This window comes from Lepisosteus platostomus, chromosome 6 (assembly GCF_059453375.1).
Source record: "Lepisosteus platostomus isolate fLepPlt1 chromosome 6, fLepPlt1.hap1, whole genome shotgun sequence".
NCBI lineage: Eukaryota > Metazoa > Chordata > Actinopteri > Semionotiformes > Lepisosteidae > Lepisosteus > Lepisosteus platostomus.
In genome coordinates, this window is record NC_142616.1 from 3,219,215 (window position 1) to 3,234,543 (window position 15,329).

Here is a 15,329-nt window from a genome sequence, read left to right on the forward strand (position 1 = left end):
GAGGGGTGAGAAGATAGAGAGGGATGAGAGGAGAGAGAAGGGTGAGAAGATAGAGAGGGGAGAGAGGAGAGAGAGGAGAGAGGAGAGAGAGGGGCGAGAAGATAGAGAAGGGCGAGAAGATAGAGAGTGGAGAGAGGAGAGAGAGGGTTGAGAGGAGAGAGAGGGAGAGAAGATAGAGAGGGGCGAGAGGAGAGAGAAGGGCGAGAAGATAGAGAGTGGAGAGAGGAGAGAGAGGGACGAGAAGATAGATAGGGGTGAGAGGTGAGAGAGGAGAGAGAGGAGAGAGAGGGATGAGGGACGAGAAGAAGAGAGGGGCGAGAAGATAGAGAGGGGAGAGAGGAGCGAGAAGATAGAGAAGGGCGAGAAGATAGAGAGGGGAGAGAGGAGAGAGAGGGGAGAGAGGGGAGAGAAGATAGAGAGGAGAAAGAGGAGAGAGAGGGGTGAGAAGATAGAGAAGGGCAAGGAGATAGAGAGGGGCGAGAGGAGAGAGAGGGGAGAGAGGAGAGAGGGTCGAGAGGAAAGAGAGGGGAGAGAAGATAGAGAGGGTCGAGAGGAGAGAGAAGGGCGAGAGGAGAGAGGGGAGAGAAGATATTGAGCGGAGAGAGGAGAGAGAGGGGTGAGAAGAGAGGGGCGAGAGGAGAGAGAGAGGAGAGAGGATAGAGAGGGATGAGGGACGAGAAGAAGAGAGGGGCGAGAAGATAGGGGAGAGAGGAGAGAGAGGAGAGAGGAGAGAGAGGGGCGAGAAGATAGAGAAGGGCGAGAAGATAGAGAGGGGCGAGAGGAGAGAGAGGGGAGAGAGGAGAGAGGGAGTTGAGAGGAGAGAGAGGGGAGAGAAGATGAGAGGGGCGAGAAGATAGAGAGGGGAGAGAGGAGAGAGAGGAGCGAGAAGATAGTGAAGGGCGAGAAGATAGGGAGGGGCGAGAGGAGAGAGAAGGGGGAGAGGAGAGAGAGGGTTGAGAGGAGAGAGAGGGGAGAGACGATTGAGAGGGGTGAGAGGAGAGAGAAGGGCGAGAGGAGAGAGGGGAGAGAAGATAGAGAGCGGAGAGAGGAGAGAGAGGGGTGAAAAGAGAGAGGGGAGAGAGGAGAGAGAGAGGAGAGAGGAGAGAGAGGGGTGAGAAGATAGAGAAGGGCAAGGAGATAGAGAGAGGCGAGAGGAGAGAGTGGGGAGAGAGGAGAGAGGGTCGAGAGGAAAGAGAGGGGAGAGAAGATAGAGAGGGGCGAGAGGAGAGAGAAGGGCGAGAGGAGAGAGGGGAGAGAAGATATTGAGCGGAGAGAGGAGAGAGAGAGGAGAGAGGAGAGAGAGGGATGAGGGACGAGAAGAAGAGAGGGGCGAGAAGATAGAGAGGGGAGAGAGGAGAGAGAGGAGAGAGGAGAGAGAGGGGCGAGAAGATAGAGAAGGGCGAGAAGATAGAGAGGGGCGAGAGGAGAGAGAAGGGGGAGAGGAGAGAGAGGGTTGAGAGGAGAGAGAGTGAGAGAAGATAGAGAGGGGCGAGAGGAGAGAGAAGGGCGAGAGGAGAGAGGGGAGAGAAGATAGAGAGCGGAGAGAGGAGAGAGAGGGGTGAAAAGAGAGAGGGGAGAGAGGAGAGAGAGTGGAGAGAGGAGAGAGGGATGAGGGGCGAGAAGATAGAGAAGGGCAAGAAGATAGAGATGGGCGAGAGGAGAGAGAGTGTAGAGAGGAGAGAGAGGGGTGAGAAGATAGAGAGGGGCGAGAGGAGAAAGGGGAGAGAAGATAGAGAGGGGAGAGAGGAGAGAGGAGAGAGAGGACCGAGAAGATAGAGAGGGGTGAGAGGAAAGAGAGGGGCGAGTAGATAGAGAGGGGAGAGAAGATACAGAGGGGCGAGAGGAGAGAGAGGGGCGAGAAGATAGAGAGGGGCGAGAGGAGAGAGAGGGGAGAGAAGATAGAGAGGAGAAAGAGGAGAGAGAGGGGTGAGAAGATAGAGAGGGGCGAGAAGATAGAGAGGGGAGAGAGGAGAGAGGAGAGAGAGGGACGAGAAGATACAGAAGGGCGAGAAGATAGAGAGGGGTGAGAGGGGAGAGACGATTGAGAGGGTTGAGAAGATGAGAGTGGCGAGAAGATAGAGAGGGGAGAGAGGAGAGAGAGGGAAGAGAGGGGAGAGAAGATAGAGAGGGGAGAGAGGAGAGAGAGGGAGAGAAGATAGAGAGGGGCGAGAGGAGAGAGAGGTTTGAGAGGAGAGAGAGGGGCGAGAAGATAGAGAGGGGAGAGAGGAGAGAGAGGGGAGAGAAGATAAAGAGGGGCGAGAGGAGAGAGGAGAGAGAGGGACGAGAAGATAGGGAGGGGTGAGAGGAAAGAGGGGCGAGAAGATAGAGAGGGGCGAGAGGAGAGAGAAGGGCGAGGAGAGAGGGGAGAGAAGATATTGAGCGGAGAGAGGAGGGAGAGGAGCGAGAAGAGAGAGGGGCGAGAGGAGAGAGAGAGGAGAGAGGAGAGAGAGGGTTGAGGGACGAGAAGAAGAGAGGGGCGAGAAGAGAGAGAGAGTTGAGAGGAGAGAGAGGGGTGAGACGATGAGAGGGGCGAGAAGATAGAGAGGGGAGAGAGGAGAGAGAGGAGCGAGAAGATAGAGAAGGGCGAGAAGATAGAGAGGGGAGAGAGGAGAGAGAGGGGAGAGAGGGGAGAGAAGATAGAGAGGAGAAAGAGGAGAGAGAGGGGTGAGAAGATAGAGAAGGGCAAGGAGATAGAGAGGGGCGAGAGGAGAGAGAGGGGAGAGAGGGGCGAGAGGAGAGAGAGGGGAGAGAGGAGAGAGGGTCTAGAGGAAAGAGAGGGGAGAGAAGATAGAGAGGGGCGAGAGGAGAGAGAAGGGCGAGATGAGAGAGGGGAGAGAAGATATTGAGAGGAGAGAGGAGAGAGAGGGGTGAGAAGAGAGGGGCGAGAGGAGAGAGAGAGGAGAGAGGAGAGAGAGGAGAGAGGAGAGAGAGGGGCGAGAAGATAGAGAAGGGCGAGAAGATAGAGAGGGGCGAGAGGAGAGAGAGGGGAGAGAGGAGAGAGGGAGTTGATAGGAGAGAGAGCGGAGAGAAGATGAGAGGGGCGAGAAAATAGAGAGGGGCGAGAGGAGAGAGAGGGCGAGAGGAGAGAGGGGAGAGAATATAGAGAAGAGAAAGAGGAGAGAGAGGGGTGAGAAGATAGAGAAGGGCAAGGAGATAGAGAGGGGCGAGAGGAGAGAGAGGGGAGAGAGGAGAGAGGGGAGAGAAGATATTGAGCGGAGAGAGGAGAGAGAAGGGCGAGAGGAGAGAGGGGAGAGAAGATATTGAGCGGAGAGAGGAGAGAGAGGGGTGAGAAGAGAGAGGGGCGAGAGGAGAGAGAGAGGAGAGAGGAGAGAGAGGGGTGAGGGACGAGAAGAAGACAGGGGCGAGAAGATAGAGAGGGGCGAGAAGATAGAGAGGGGAGAGGGGAGAGAGGAGAGAGGAGAGAGAGGGACGAGAAGATAGAGAAGGGCGAAAAGATAGAGAGGGGCGAGAGGAGAGAGAGGGTAGAGAGGAGAGAGAGTGGAGAGAAGATTGAGAGGGGTGAAAAGATGAGAGGGGCGAGTAGATAGAGAGGGGAGAGAAGATAGAGAGGGGCGAGAGGAGAGAGAGGGGAGAGGAGAAAGAGGGGCGAGAAGATAGAGAGCTGGTGAGAGGAGAGAGAGGGGTGAGAAGATAGAGAGGGATGAGAGGAGAGAGAAGGGTGAGAAGATAGAGAGGGGAGAGAGGAGAGAGAGGAGAGAGGAGAGAGAGGGGCGAGAAGATAGAGAAGGGCGAGAAGATAGAGAGTGGAGAGAGGAGAGAGAGGGTTGAGAGGAGAGAGAGGGAGAGAAGATAGAGAGGGGCGAGAGGAGAGAGAAGGGCGAGAAGATAGAGAGTGGAGAGAGGAGAGAGAGGGACGAGAAGATAGATAGGGGTGAGAGGTGAGAGAGGAGAGAGAGGAGAGAGAGGGATGAGGGACGAGAAGAAGAGAGGGGCGAGAAGATAGAGAGGGGAGAGAGGAGCGAGAAGATAGAGAAGGGCGAGATGATAGAGAGGGGAGAGAGGAGAGAGAGGGGAGAGAGGGGAGAGGAGAAAGAGGAGAGAGAGGGGTGAGAAGATAGAGAAGGGCAAGGAGATAGAGAGGGGCGAGAGGAGAGAGAGGGGAGAGAGGAGAGAGGGTCGAGAGGAAAGAGAGGGGAGAGAAGATAGAGAGGGTCGAGAGGAGAGAGAAGGGCGAGAGGAGAGAGGGGAGAGAAGATATTGAGCGGAGAGAGGAGAGAGAGGGGTGAGAAGAGAGGGGCGAGAGGAGAGAGAGGAGAGAGGAGAGAGAGGGATGAGGGACGAGAAGAAGAGAGGGGCGAGAAGATAGAGAGGGGAGAGAGGAGAGAGAGGAGAGAGGAGAGAGAGGGGCGAGAAGATAGAGAAGGGCGAGAAGATAGAGAGGGGCGAGAGGAGAGAGAGGGGAGAGAGGAGAGAGGGAGTTGAGAGGAGAGAGAGGGGAGAGAAGATGAGAGGGGCGAGAAGATAGAGAGGGGAGAGAGGAGAGAGAGGAGCGAGAAGATAGAGAAGGGCGAGAAGATAGGGAGGGGCGAGAGGAGAGAGAAGGGGGAGAGGAGAGAGAGGGTTGAGAGGAGAGAGAGTGAGAGAAGATAGAGAGGGGCGAGAGGAGAGAGAAGGGCGAGAGGAGAGAGGGGAGAGAAGATAGAGAGCGGAGAGAGGAGAGAGAGGGGTGAAAAGAGAGAGGGGAGAGAGGAGAGAGAGAGGAGAGAGGAGAGAGGGATGAGGGGCGAGAAGATAGAGAAGGGCGAGAAGATAGAGAGGGGCGAGAGGAGAGAGAGTGTAGAGAGGAGAGAGAGGGGTGAGAAGATAGAGAAGGGCAAGGAGATAGAGAGGGGCGAGAGGAGAGAGAGGGGAGAGAGGAGAGAGGGTCGAGAGGAAAGAGAGGGGAGAGAAGATAGAGAGGGGCGAGAGGAGAGAGAAGGGCGAGAGGAGAGAGGGGAGAGAAGATATTGAGCGGAGAGAGGAGAGAGAGAGGAGAGAGGAGAGAGAGGGATGAGGGACGAGAAGAAGAGAGGGGCGAGAAGATAGAGAGGGGAGAGAGGAGAGAGAGGAGAGAGGAGAGAGAGGGGCGAGAAGATAGAGAAGGGCGAGAAGATAGAGAGGGTTGAGAGGAGAGAGAGGGGAGAGAAGATGAGAGGGGCGAGAAGATAGAGAGGGGAGAGAGGAGAGAGAGGAGCGAGAAGATAGAGAAGGGCGAGAAGATAGGGAGGGGCGAGAGGAGAGAGAAGGGGGAGAGGAGAGAGAGGGTTGAGAGGAGAGAGAGTGAGAGAAGATAGAGAGGGGCGAGAGGAGAGAGAAGGGCGAGAGGAGAGAGGGGAGAGAAGATAGAGAGCGGAGAGAGGAGAGAGAGGGGTGAAAAGAGAGAGGGGAGAGAGGAGAGAGAGTGGAGAGAGGAGAGAGGGATGAGGGGCGAGAAGATAGAGAAGGGCGAGAAGATAGAGATGGGCGAGAGGAGAGAGAGTGTAGAGAGGAGAGAGAGGGGTGAGAAGATAGAGAGGGGCAAGAGGAGAAAGGGGAGAGAAGATAGAGAGGGGAGAGAGGAGAGAGGAGAGAGAGGACCGAGAAGATAGAGAGGGGTGAGAGGAAAGAGAGGGGCGAGTAGATAGAGAGGGGAGAGAAGATACAGAGGGGCGAGAGGAGAGAGAGGGGCGAGAAGATAGAGAGGGGCGAGAGGAGAGAGAGGGGAGAGAGGGGAGAGAAGATAGAGAGGAGAAAGAGGAGAGAGAGGGGTGAGAAGATAGAGAGGGGCGAGAGGAGAGAGAAGGGCGAGAGGAGAGAGGGGAGAGAGGGGTGATAAGAGAGAGGGGCATCCCCCAGGTGCACCCCCAGGTATTTGAGTCCCCCTCTGGTCCAGCTGAGCCTCTCTGGCAAGGCTGGGGGACCCATCTCGCTCCACTCCCCCAGGAGTAGGGCGCTACTCTTGGCCCAGTTCACTTTGGCTGATGATAGCCGCTGGAAATCACTCAAAGTTGTCTGTAGCGCCCTGACATCCTGTTCTCCACTGACAACGACCATGATATCATCAGCGTACGCCGAGATCTTGACAGTGGAATCGGGGCAGCCCGGGATGGACAGCCCCTTGATGACCCGGCGCAGCTGATGTAGCAGAGGCTCGATGGCAAGGGAGTAGAGCATTCCTGAGAGTGCACAGCCCTGTCGCCTCCCCTCCGCACTGGAAACGGAGCACTCAGCCCTCTGTTGACCTTTAGCACACTGAAGATGTCACTGTACAGCACCTGAATCATGGCAACAAAGATGGGGCTGAACCCGAAGGACCTCATGGTCCTCCACAAATACTGATGTTCAACCCTATCGAAGGCCTTTTCCTGGTCTAACGAAATGAGACCAGTATCTAAACCCAATAGTCTGGAGGTGGCCAAAACATCTCGAATCAGAAAAATGTTATCAAAGATTGACTTTCCGGGCACGCAGTACGATTGGTCGGAGTGCACCACAGACCCCAGCACCACCTTCAGCCTGTTGGCCAGAGCCTTGGACAGGATTTTATAATCCACACACAGCAGGGCAACAGGTCTCCAGTTCTTAATGTCACACAGGTCCCCTTTCTTGGGCAGCAGGGTGACAAGAGCTCTCCTGCAACTCAGTGGCAGGTCCCCCTGCTCCAGACTTTCCAAATATACATCGAGCAGGTCAGGACCCAGCACAGCCCAGAAGGCACGATAGAATTCGGCTGGCAGGCCATCGAGACCAGGGGTCTTGCCATTGCTCAAGCCACTGAGTGCAGTGGAGAGCTCCTCCAGGGAGAGAGGCCTCTCCAGCCCTGCCCTCTCCTCTTCCGGGACCTGTGGAAGGTCTTCAAGGAACCTGCGTGTGCGGACCGAGTCCTCACTAGCCTCGCTGGAGAAGAGCGCTTTGTAGAACTGCACGGTCCTCTCCTGGATCTGCCCAGCCTCGTGCAGCTCCTGCCCTGTCTCCGAGCACAGGCAGTGGATTTGCCGGCTCTGGCCCGGTTTCTTCTCTAGGCCGAAGAAATAGCGAGTCGGGGCGTCTACCTGTGATGCACTCTGAACCCTAGAATTTATTAGAGCTCCTTGTACTTTTGTGTCCAGAAGGCCAATGAGTGATTCTTTTTGGGTGTGGAGGTCATCAATTAGCCTCCTGTCTGTACGACACTCCAGAGCCTGGTGGAGCTCCAGAATGTCTCTCTCCAGAGCTTTCATGGACTCACGGATACCTCTCGTGACACTTCCAGTGTACTGCTGGCAGAACTGGCGAATCTGCACCTTACCAATATCCCACCACTGCCTCAGGGAGACAAAGTGGGCTTTCTGACTCCTCCACTGCTGCCAGAAGAACACGAGGCAGTCGCAGAAGTGAGCATCGTCAAGCACCTGGGTATTAAAGTGCCAGTAGGCACTGCGGGACCTCACTGATGGCACAGCGACTGTGCAGACAGTGAGACAGTGGTCCGACAGGCCCACTAGACAGATGGAGCACTGCTTGACGATGCTGTAATGTTGTTTACGGCAGTAAAGTCGGTCTAGCCTGGCCAGAGAGAGGGTATTCCCCCTGACCTGGGCCCAGGTGTACTGCCTCGTGTCCCCATGACATCTCCTCCAGATGTCAGTGAGGTCAGACTTGATGAGGATCCTGCGCAGCTCCCTGGCCGACGGGCCATGTGGCTCTGCGTGATTCCTGTCCAGTGTGCTGCTCTCTGTGCAGTTGAAATCCCTCCCCAGGAAGACCAGCTCTTCAGGCTGGCAGGTCGCCAGTGCAGTCTCAAGCTCCCTGAAGAGGGTGACCCTCTCCCCGCCGTCGGTGGGTGCGTAAACGTTAATAAAAACGGTTTTCTTCCCGACAACTACTCGCACGAGTAGCAGGCGACCCTTCACCACCTCCTGGACGGCGATAGAGAGGGGCTTGAACCCCACAGAGAACAGCACCGCGACCCCCGCGCTCACAGGGGACCCGTGACTGTACACGATGTCCCCCTGCCACTCCGCTGCCAGGCGATGATGTTGGAGCTGTCGGTGTGGGTCTCCTGCAGGAAAGTCACCTGCACGCTCTTTTCTTTGATAATCTCCAACACCGCAGCTCGCTTCAAAGCCCTCCTGCACCCATTGGTGTTCAAACTCCCTATCCTAATGTCGCCCATGTTTGCGGAAAAGAAAAGACATAAAACACGAACAGACATGAAGCACGCAGACGGATAGTGATGTGACGTGAGGGACAGGACTCATTCGTGCTGAGGTGCGTTCCGCGGTCCTGCCTTGATCTTACCTAAAAGGCTCTTCAGGCGCCATCTCTCCTGATCGCTGAAGTCATTCGCACCCGAGCCCCTCTTCAGATGGCGCGTCGCGGAGAGGACAAAGAGCTCGGTGTCGGGAAAAAAGTCCTCGACCACAGTTCCCCTCTTACCTTTAGTCTTCTCTAAGAACTCCCTAATGCTCTGGAAACTGTAGCCTCCTCTGCTGCTCCGCCGGGCCGAGGAGCCCGAGACGAGGGAGGAGTCGGTGAAGCCGCCCTCGTCGTCGCTCCCGGACTCCGAGGAGCTCCGGGCGGCGGCGGCGGTGGCGGCGAGGACACTCCAGCGCGTCCTCACTCTCCCGGTGTCGGAGTCACTCGCGGCCCCCGGGCCGGCGACAGAGCCGCCCTCCACCGAGCTCTCTGTGCTGCGCTTCTTCTGCACCGCACTCTGCACAGATTTTTTCGTGCGCTTTCTCCGCGGCGTCTTAAAACCATCATCTATTTTTTCAGATGATAATTCATTTCCTCCCCACACCGTGTCTAAAATTTTCGCTGGCGCTTGAGACGCGTTTTCCCCTGTCGGTGTCACTACCTGCTCTCTCTCTCCCTGACTCTCCTGAGCAGCGCTCATCTCTCCGCCAGCGCTCATCTCTTGCTCTCCGGTGTGGGGGGCTCCCTGCTCTTCTGAGGGCTGCGGTGGTCCACTCTTTACTATCTGCTCTCCTGCTTGGGACGCCACCGGCTCGGGCTCACCTGCTCCCTCCAGCGATCTCCTCTCCTGCACCCCGGCCGTGGGCTCTGACTCCCCGCTGCCTCCCTGCGCTGCTCCGCTCCCCGCTGCCTGACGCTGTCGGCTAGCCTCCTGTGCGCCCTGGGGCTGAGGCTCCCTGCCTGTCTCTTCCTCCACCTCCGGGCAGTTCTTCACCACATGCCCCTCGCTCCCGCACCTGAAGCACTTCATCGATTCCGAAGTCACGAATACAACATAGTCGCAGCTGTCAATACGAAATTTAAGGGCCACATTGAGCTCTTCCGTGGGTTTTTTTAGGATGACGTAGACCTGTCTCCGGAAAGAGACGACGTGCTTCAGCTGCGGTGCCCTGCAGCCCAGAGGGACCCTCCTGATCGGAGAGACCACCTGTCCGTACCGGGACAGCTCCCTCTCCAGCAGCTCGTTCCTCATGAACGGAGGCACGTTGGAGAGGGTGATCTTTCGAGCCGGGGCCGCGAGAGGCAGTACTGGGGTGAAGGTGCCGTCCAGGACGACTCCCTTCTCCACCAGGGTGTTTGCCAAATCGGTAGATTGCAGGAAAATGACTATCCCTCCACTCATGCGGGAAGCGGACCTGATGTTCCTGCAGCCCACGACCTCCCCGACCGCAAGAACGCACCTCTCAAGCGGACAGAACTCGGCAGGGGAGATTTTCACACCATGGCGTCGAGTTAGTTTCTCAAAGGAGAGGTCTGGAGGATCAGAGCCTCCAGAACCGGCCATGATGAGAAAATAAACCCCGCTTTTCCCCAAAAAGAGACAGAAAAACACAAACCCAGTGAAGAAAACACCGCCACATGATCAAACCCACCGAAGCTCCGCCCACTCACTCACTCAGTCTCACGAGAAACAGAGAGAGAGAGAGGGGTTCATACAGACACACTGACTGGACACTCCAGTACATGAAAACTGCACTGAGAGAGAGGGGTTAATACAGACACACTGACTGGACACTCCAGTACATTAACACTGCACTGAGAGAGAGAGGGGTTAATACAGACACACTGACTGGACACTCCAGTACATTAACACTGCACTGAGAGAGAGAGGGGTTAATACAGACACACTGACTGGACACTCCAGTACATTAACACTGCACTGAGAGAGAGAGAGGGGTTAATACAGATGGAGTGAGAGAGAACCTTTATTTCTCTGGTTATGATCCTGCGCGTGTTTCTGGTGTGGGTGGCGGGTGGTAATGATTAACAGGGGAGAGAGGCGTGTCTCACTGCGGTGGCACACCTGATGGCAGCCTCCTGTCTGGGCAGCAGCGCGCCGAGAGCACAGACGACCCGCAGACGTGCAGCTCAGCTCCGCCACAGTGAAACAGGACACGGCGCACACACTCAAACAGCAGCGAGGGACACGCGTGACGAAACAAGCCGAGAGGAAGTCGAGGAGTCTGGGACGTGTCACCATCCCCACCCCTCCTCTAGGGGGCGCTCCGGTCCTCTCCGATGTCTCCTGGTGACGGGCCCCTGCCCCCAGTCCTGCCCCTCCCGCTGTTCCGGGCTCAGCACTGGGAAGACCCGCCTGCCAGCAGCTCCAGGAGAGCCCCGACGGCACGGCTTCACCCCGACTTCACCCTGACCCCTGACCCGGGGCTCGCAGCGCCTGGTTCGAGTCCCTGTCCCTGCCCCGGATCCCGTTCCGGATCGGAACCCGTCTGTCTCGGATGGACCCCCCGGCTCCTGTTTCAATAAGTTTGAAACATTTATTTTCCTTCTCTAGGAATCTGAAAAGTGCAAAAGCAAGTGAACGTTTGTTCTATGTCAAAAATAATCTTCTTATATAATTTCCTTCATCATCTCTGGCGGTTAATTGTTTTTTTTCTGATTGTGTCTTTTTCCTCTTGTACTGGTCTCTGCTCCTCTAGTTGTAGTTGTATCTGTAAATTCTTTAAACACTGAATCATTTAAAAAAAAACATCGAAACCAGCCCTGCTCAAACTCCTCAACCTCATCATGACAGCCGGCTGTTTCCCCGAGGCCTGGAACCAAGGACTGATCACACCCATCTGTAAGAGTGGAGACAGACTCCATCCCAACAACTACAGGGCATCTGTGTGAACAGTAACCTGGGGAAGGTATTCTGCAGTATCCTGAACACACGAATACTGGCCTTCCTTACTGAACACAGTGTCCTGAGCAAGAGTCAGATTGGCTTCTTGCCAGATCACCGCACATCTGATCACATTTACACCCTACACACACTGATAGACAAACACGTCCACCAGAAACACAAAGGAAACATTTTTGGCTGCTTTGTCGATTTCGAAAAAGCATTTGACTCGATTTGGAGTGAAGGACTCTTTTACAAAGCCCTCCAAAGTGGTGTAGAAGACAAACTCCACAACGTCAATGTGCTCAGAGAACACATCCCAATCAGATCTTATGATGTTGGCACAGCTTTGCACCACATGCATATTATATTTGGAAGAACAAAGATAAAATAATAATAATAATAATAATAATAATAATAATTGCTGACAGTTATATAGCGCTTTTCTGGACACTCCACTCAAAGCTCTTTACAGGTCATGGGGATCCCCTCCACCACCACCAGTGTGCAGCCCCACCTGGATGATGCACCAGTACACTCACCACACACCAGCTCTCAGTGGGGAGGAGAGCAGAGGGAAGCCAGTTCAGAGAGGGGGGTTATTAGGAGGCCATGATTGGTAAGGGCCAATGGGAAATTTGGCCAAGACACCCCTACTCTTTTCGAGAAACACCCTGGGATTTTTAATGACCACAGAGAGTCAGGACCTCGTTTTTACGTCTCATCCGAAGGACAGTGCCTGTTTTACACTATAGTGTCCCCATCACTATACTGGGGCATTAGGACCCACACAGAGCGCAGGGAGAGAGGGCCCCCTGCTGGCCCCACTCACACCTCTCCCAGGAGTCTCCCCTCCGGGTACTGGCCAGGCTCCCCCTGCTGGGCTCCAGTGGGCTGGGAGCTGGGTGAGAGCGCCCCCTGCTGGCACCACTCACACCTCTCCCAGGAGTCTCCCCTCCAGGTACTGGCCAGGCTCCCCCTGCTGGGCTCCAGTGGGCTGGGAGCTGGGTGAGAGCGCACCCTGCTGGGCTCCAGTGGGCTGGGAGCTGGGAGAGAGCGCCCCCTGCTGGGCTCCAGTGGGCTGCCAGTTGTGAGCTGCAGAGTGACCTGACTGCTGTCCAGATCAAAACGTGCCAAACCTTTGGAAAGAACTAATAATGCAATTGGAGACTTGTCGATTGAGGTAATACGGCACATCTTGAGAGCTACATAGCTCAGTAGCTACGGCGAGCAATGAAGAGATTCGGAGCGCCTAAAAGCTGTTTTTGCAGAGGTACATCCCCTTCCACCCAAACCCACCCGTTTGGACATAACTTCTACAGAGGAGACAGCTCTAAAGTCAGGACTCCGGGACCTGGCAGTGGTGTTTTGTGGCTGTGAGTGAGTGAAAAGAAGTGGTGAAGGACCGACCCCTGACTAACGCCAAGCGTCCGCACGTCAGTACAAGACTTGAACTTGCGAAAGCATTTTTTGCTGAGGGACAGAATCAGAGAATGTGGGGGCAGGAAGGAGGTGATGTGATGGTCAGGGGTGCTGCAGCAGAACCTTGAACTTGAACTTGAACTTTACTGCCATATGTAACCGGTACTGGTCCAATGGAATTCTTACTGACAGGAAGTCTCTCGATTGTAAAACAAGTGTAAAAAACAAAACAAAGTGCAGACAGTGCATCAGGACAATATAGATACAGACAGTAGACAATGTGCAAGTAAACATGTAGACAGTTTGAATGTAAACAATACAGACGTGTAAACAGTGCCTGGAGATGTGCGATAGATAAGAAATCATAAAGAGGTAGATGGTGATGGTGTTGTCACGGACGTCCAAAGGGACTAACCGTGGGGAGCAGGAGAGCGGAAAAAGACCCATATGCGTAGCGGCGAGACGGGAAAAAGGCCCGGGCTCATAGTGCAAAGAGTTCAGGAATGCCGTATAGAAACCTATGCCCTCTGGGAGCGGATGTGCTAGGCGGGTCTCAGGACATCCGAACGTCAATGCTGAGCGAGGACAGAGTGCAAGACCCGGAAATATATAGCCCAAGGGAAAGAGAGGGACAGGAAGGACAGCAGACCGGAAACTAGGGACAGGACAGAGAAGGAGCGCCCTCTGGCTGCAGAGGGCGTGACAGGTGTAGGTGTGGTCCGAGGGGGATGGCTAATTGTGTTCGCCAGTCTCACTGCTTGTGGATAGAAGCTATTGAAGAATCTGGTGGTCAGTGTCCGTATGCTCTTGTATCTCTTGCCTGAGGGCAGTGGGGTGAAGAGCTCATGCCCGGGGTGGTGACTGTCCTCTGTGATGGCCAGAATCCTACCACGGCAGCGGTCCTCATAGAGCTGTTTAATCTCGGTGAGACCGCAACCGATGATCTTCTGGGCCATATTGACCATTCTCTGCAGTGCCTTTCTTTCTCGCGAAGAGGTATTGCCATACCACACGGTGATCCCGTTGGTGAGGACGCTCTCGATGGTGCAGCGGTAGAAGTTCACCAACACATGTATTGGCATCCCCCAGCGCTTGAGGCACCTCAAGAAATAAAGGCGCTGCTGAGCCTTCTTCATGATAGAGTCAGTGTGCACAGTCCAGGTTAGATCTTTAGAGATGTGAATTCCCAAAAACCTAAAGCTGGCGACTGTTTCCACTTCCGTTCCATCAATACTGAGTGGGCTGTGAGTGTGTGGCCTGTGTCTCCGAAAGTCCACTATTAGCTCTTTCGTTTTCTTTACGTTCAAGTCCAGGTTATTGCTATGACACCACCTAAGCAGCTGTACGACTTCATAACTGTAAGTGGACTCGTCATCATCACTGATCAGTCCTATTATAGTGGTGTCATCAGCAAACTTAATGATGCGGTTGTTGCTGTGTCTTGCTGTGCAGTCGTGAGTGAACAGGGAGTACAACCTTGGACTCAGACAGCAGCCTTGTGGGGTTCCAGTGCTCAGGGTGAGTGGTGTTGATGTTTTATTGCCTATCCGCACCACCTGTGGTCTCTCGATAAGAAAGTCCAGCAGCCAGTTGAGAAGGGGTGAATCAAATTTCAGGATCATTTTTGTTTCTGTTGTCTTACTGCTGTGGGAGTTGAGAAAATCTTCTTTGAGAATGCAGAGAGAGAGATCGGTGTGATCATGGCCGTCTGAGGTGAAATGAGAAACTAGGGGCTTGGAGAAATCTTTCATCTTCACAGCCCTGACATGTTCTCTGAAGCGTCTCCGAGTCTCCTTCCTGTTTCAATATTCCATACATTTTAGTTATAATAAGTCTTACTTTTAGTTGAGTAAAACAGCTATTTGAGTCATACAGACATTTTAGTCAAGAAGTTTAATTTATGTGCATAATAAAATGTATTTCTAAGAAAATATTTAACAGCTCGAAGTTCGATACTCATTTTGTCAACAGTGTTTTCCAGCGGTACAGCACTGCGTCACGAAGCGAACAAAGTGAAATATTTCAGATGCGGTCGGAGAGGGCGGTACTGAGAGTCCTGAACTGGACGTTTCACAGGTTGTTCTGAGAGTCTGGACACGGCTGGGATTAAAACAAAAGTTGAACAAGTAACGAATTGTAGCGCGTTTTGTTCCAATACAGAGGAACAAAAATAAGCGAAATGAAATATATTTATATACTGTACATCCCAAAGTTTCACAAATAATCCCACAGATGATGATGTTGAATACACAAACTGCCGAAGCAGTGCAGTCTCTCGTGTTTCGGGTTAGTTTATATATATTAAACACAGCTGAACACAACACCAGGAATGAGTTTAACTTCACTTTTCACTTGAACAGCAGGTCTGTCGCCATCTTCTAACCCGCTTGCTCTAGGGAGCGTCTCACAATTACCACACTAACCAGCGCACAAGGGAGTGTGTTAAAACTACCTCTCACGACACAGTCCCTCTGTGGACAGAGAATCGTCCACATGAAATATCCAAACGGCAGGACAGAACACAAGACTGACACGGAGCCCAAGTTTCTGTCCGTGAAGAAAAAAACTCGCCGCTACCAACAAACTTTTGGGCTTCATATGAAGGAAAGCGGAGCTTTCACTGGCCCATTACCAAACTTCATTGGGAAATAAAATAAAGAAAAGACTAGAAAGAAGCATCCACTTTTCCCTGGATCACGATCAGAGATCAAATAAAACGTCTCTCACAAACCACCACAGTAAAAATAAACCCCAAACGAACATAAAATACCGAATATAGTCATGTATCCCTGTATTAAAGGGAGCCGGGTATTAGACTGGCTGGAGCTGCTCACAGACACAGCGCTGG

General features: G+C 53.9%; 1 long non-coding RNA gene across 1 annotated transcript; it reads left to right on the plus strand.

Moving 5' to 3' along the window:
- The first annotated feature begins 12,735 nt into the window (after window positions 1-12,735).
- LOC148659621 (uncharacterized) lies at window positions 12,736-14,414 on the plus strand. The gene is made up of 2 exons (XR_015939307.1): window positions 12,736-12,866; window positions 13,188-14,414. It is a non-coding gene; the product is annotated as an uncharacterized LOC148659621 (long non-coding RNA).
- Window positions 14,415-15,329: the final 915 nt, after the last annotated feature.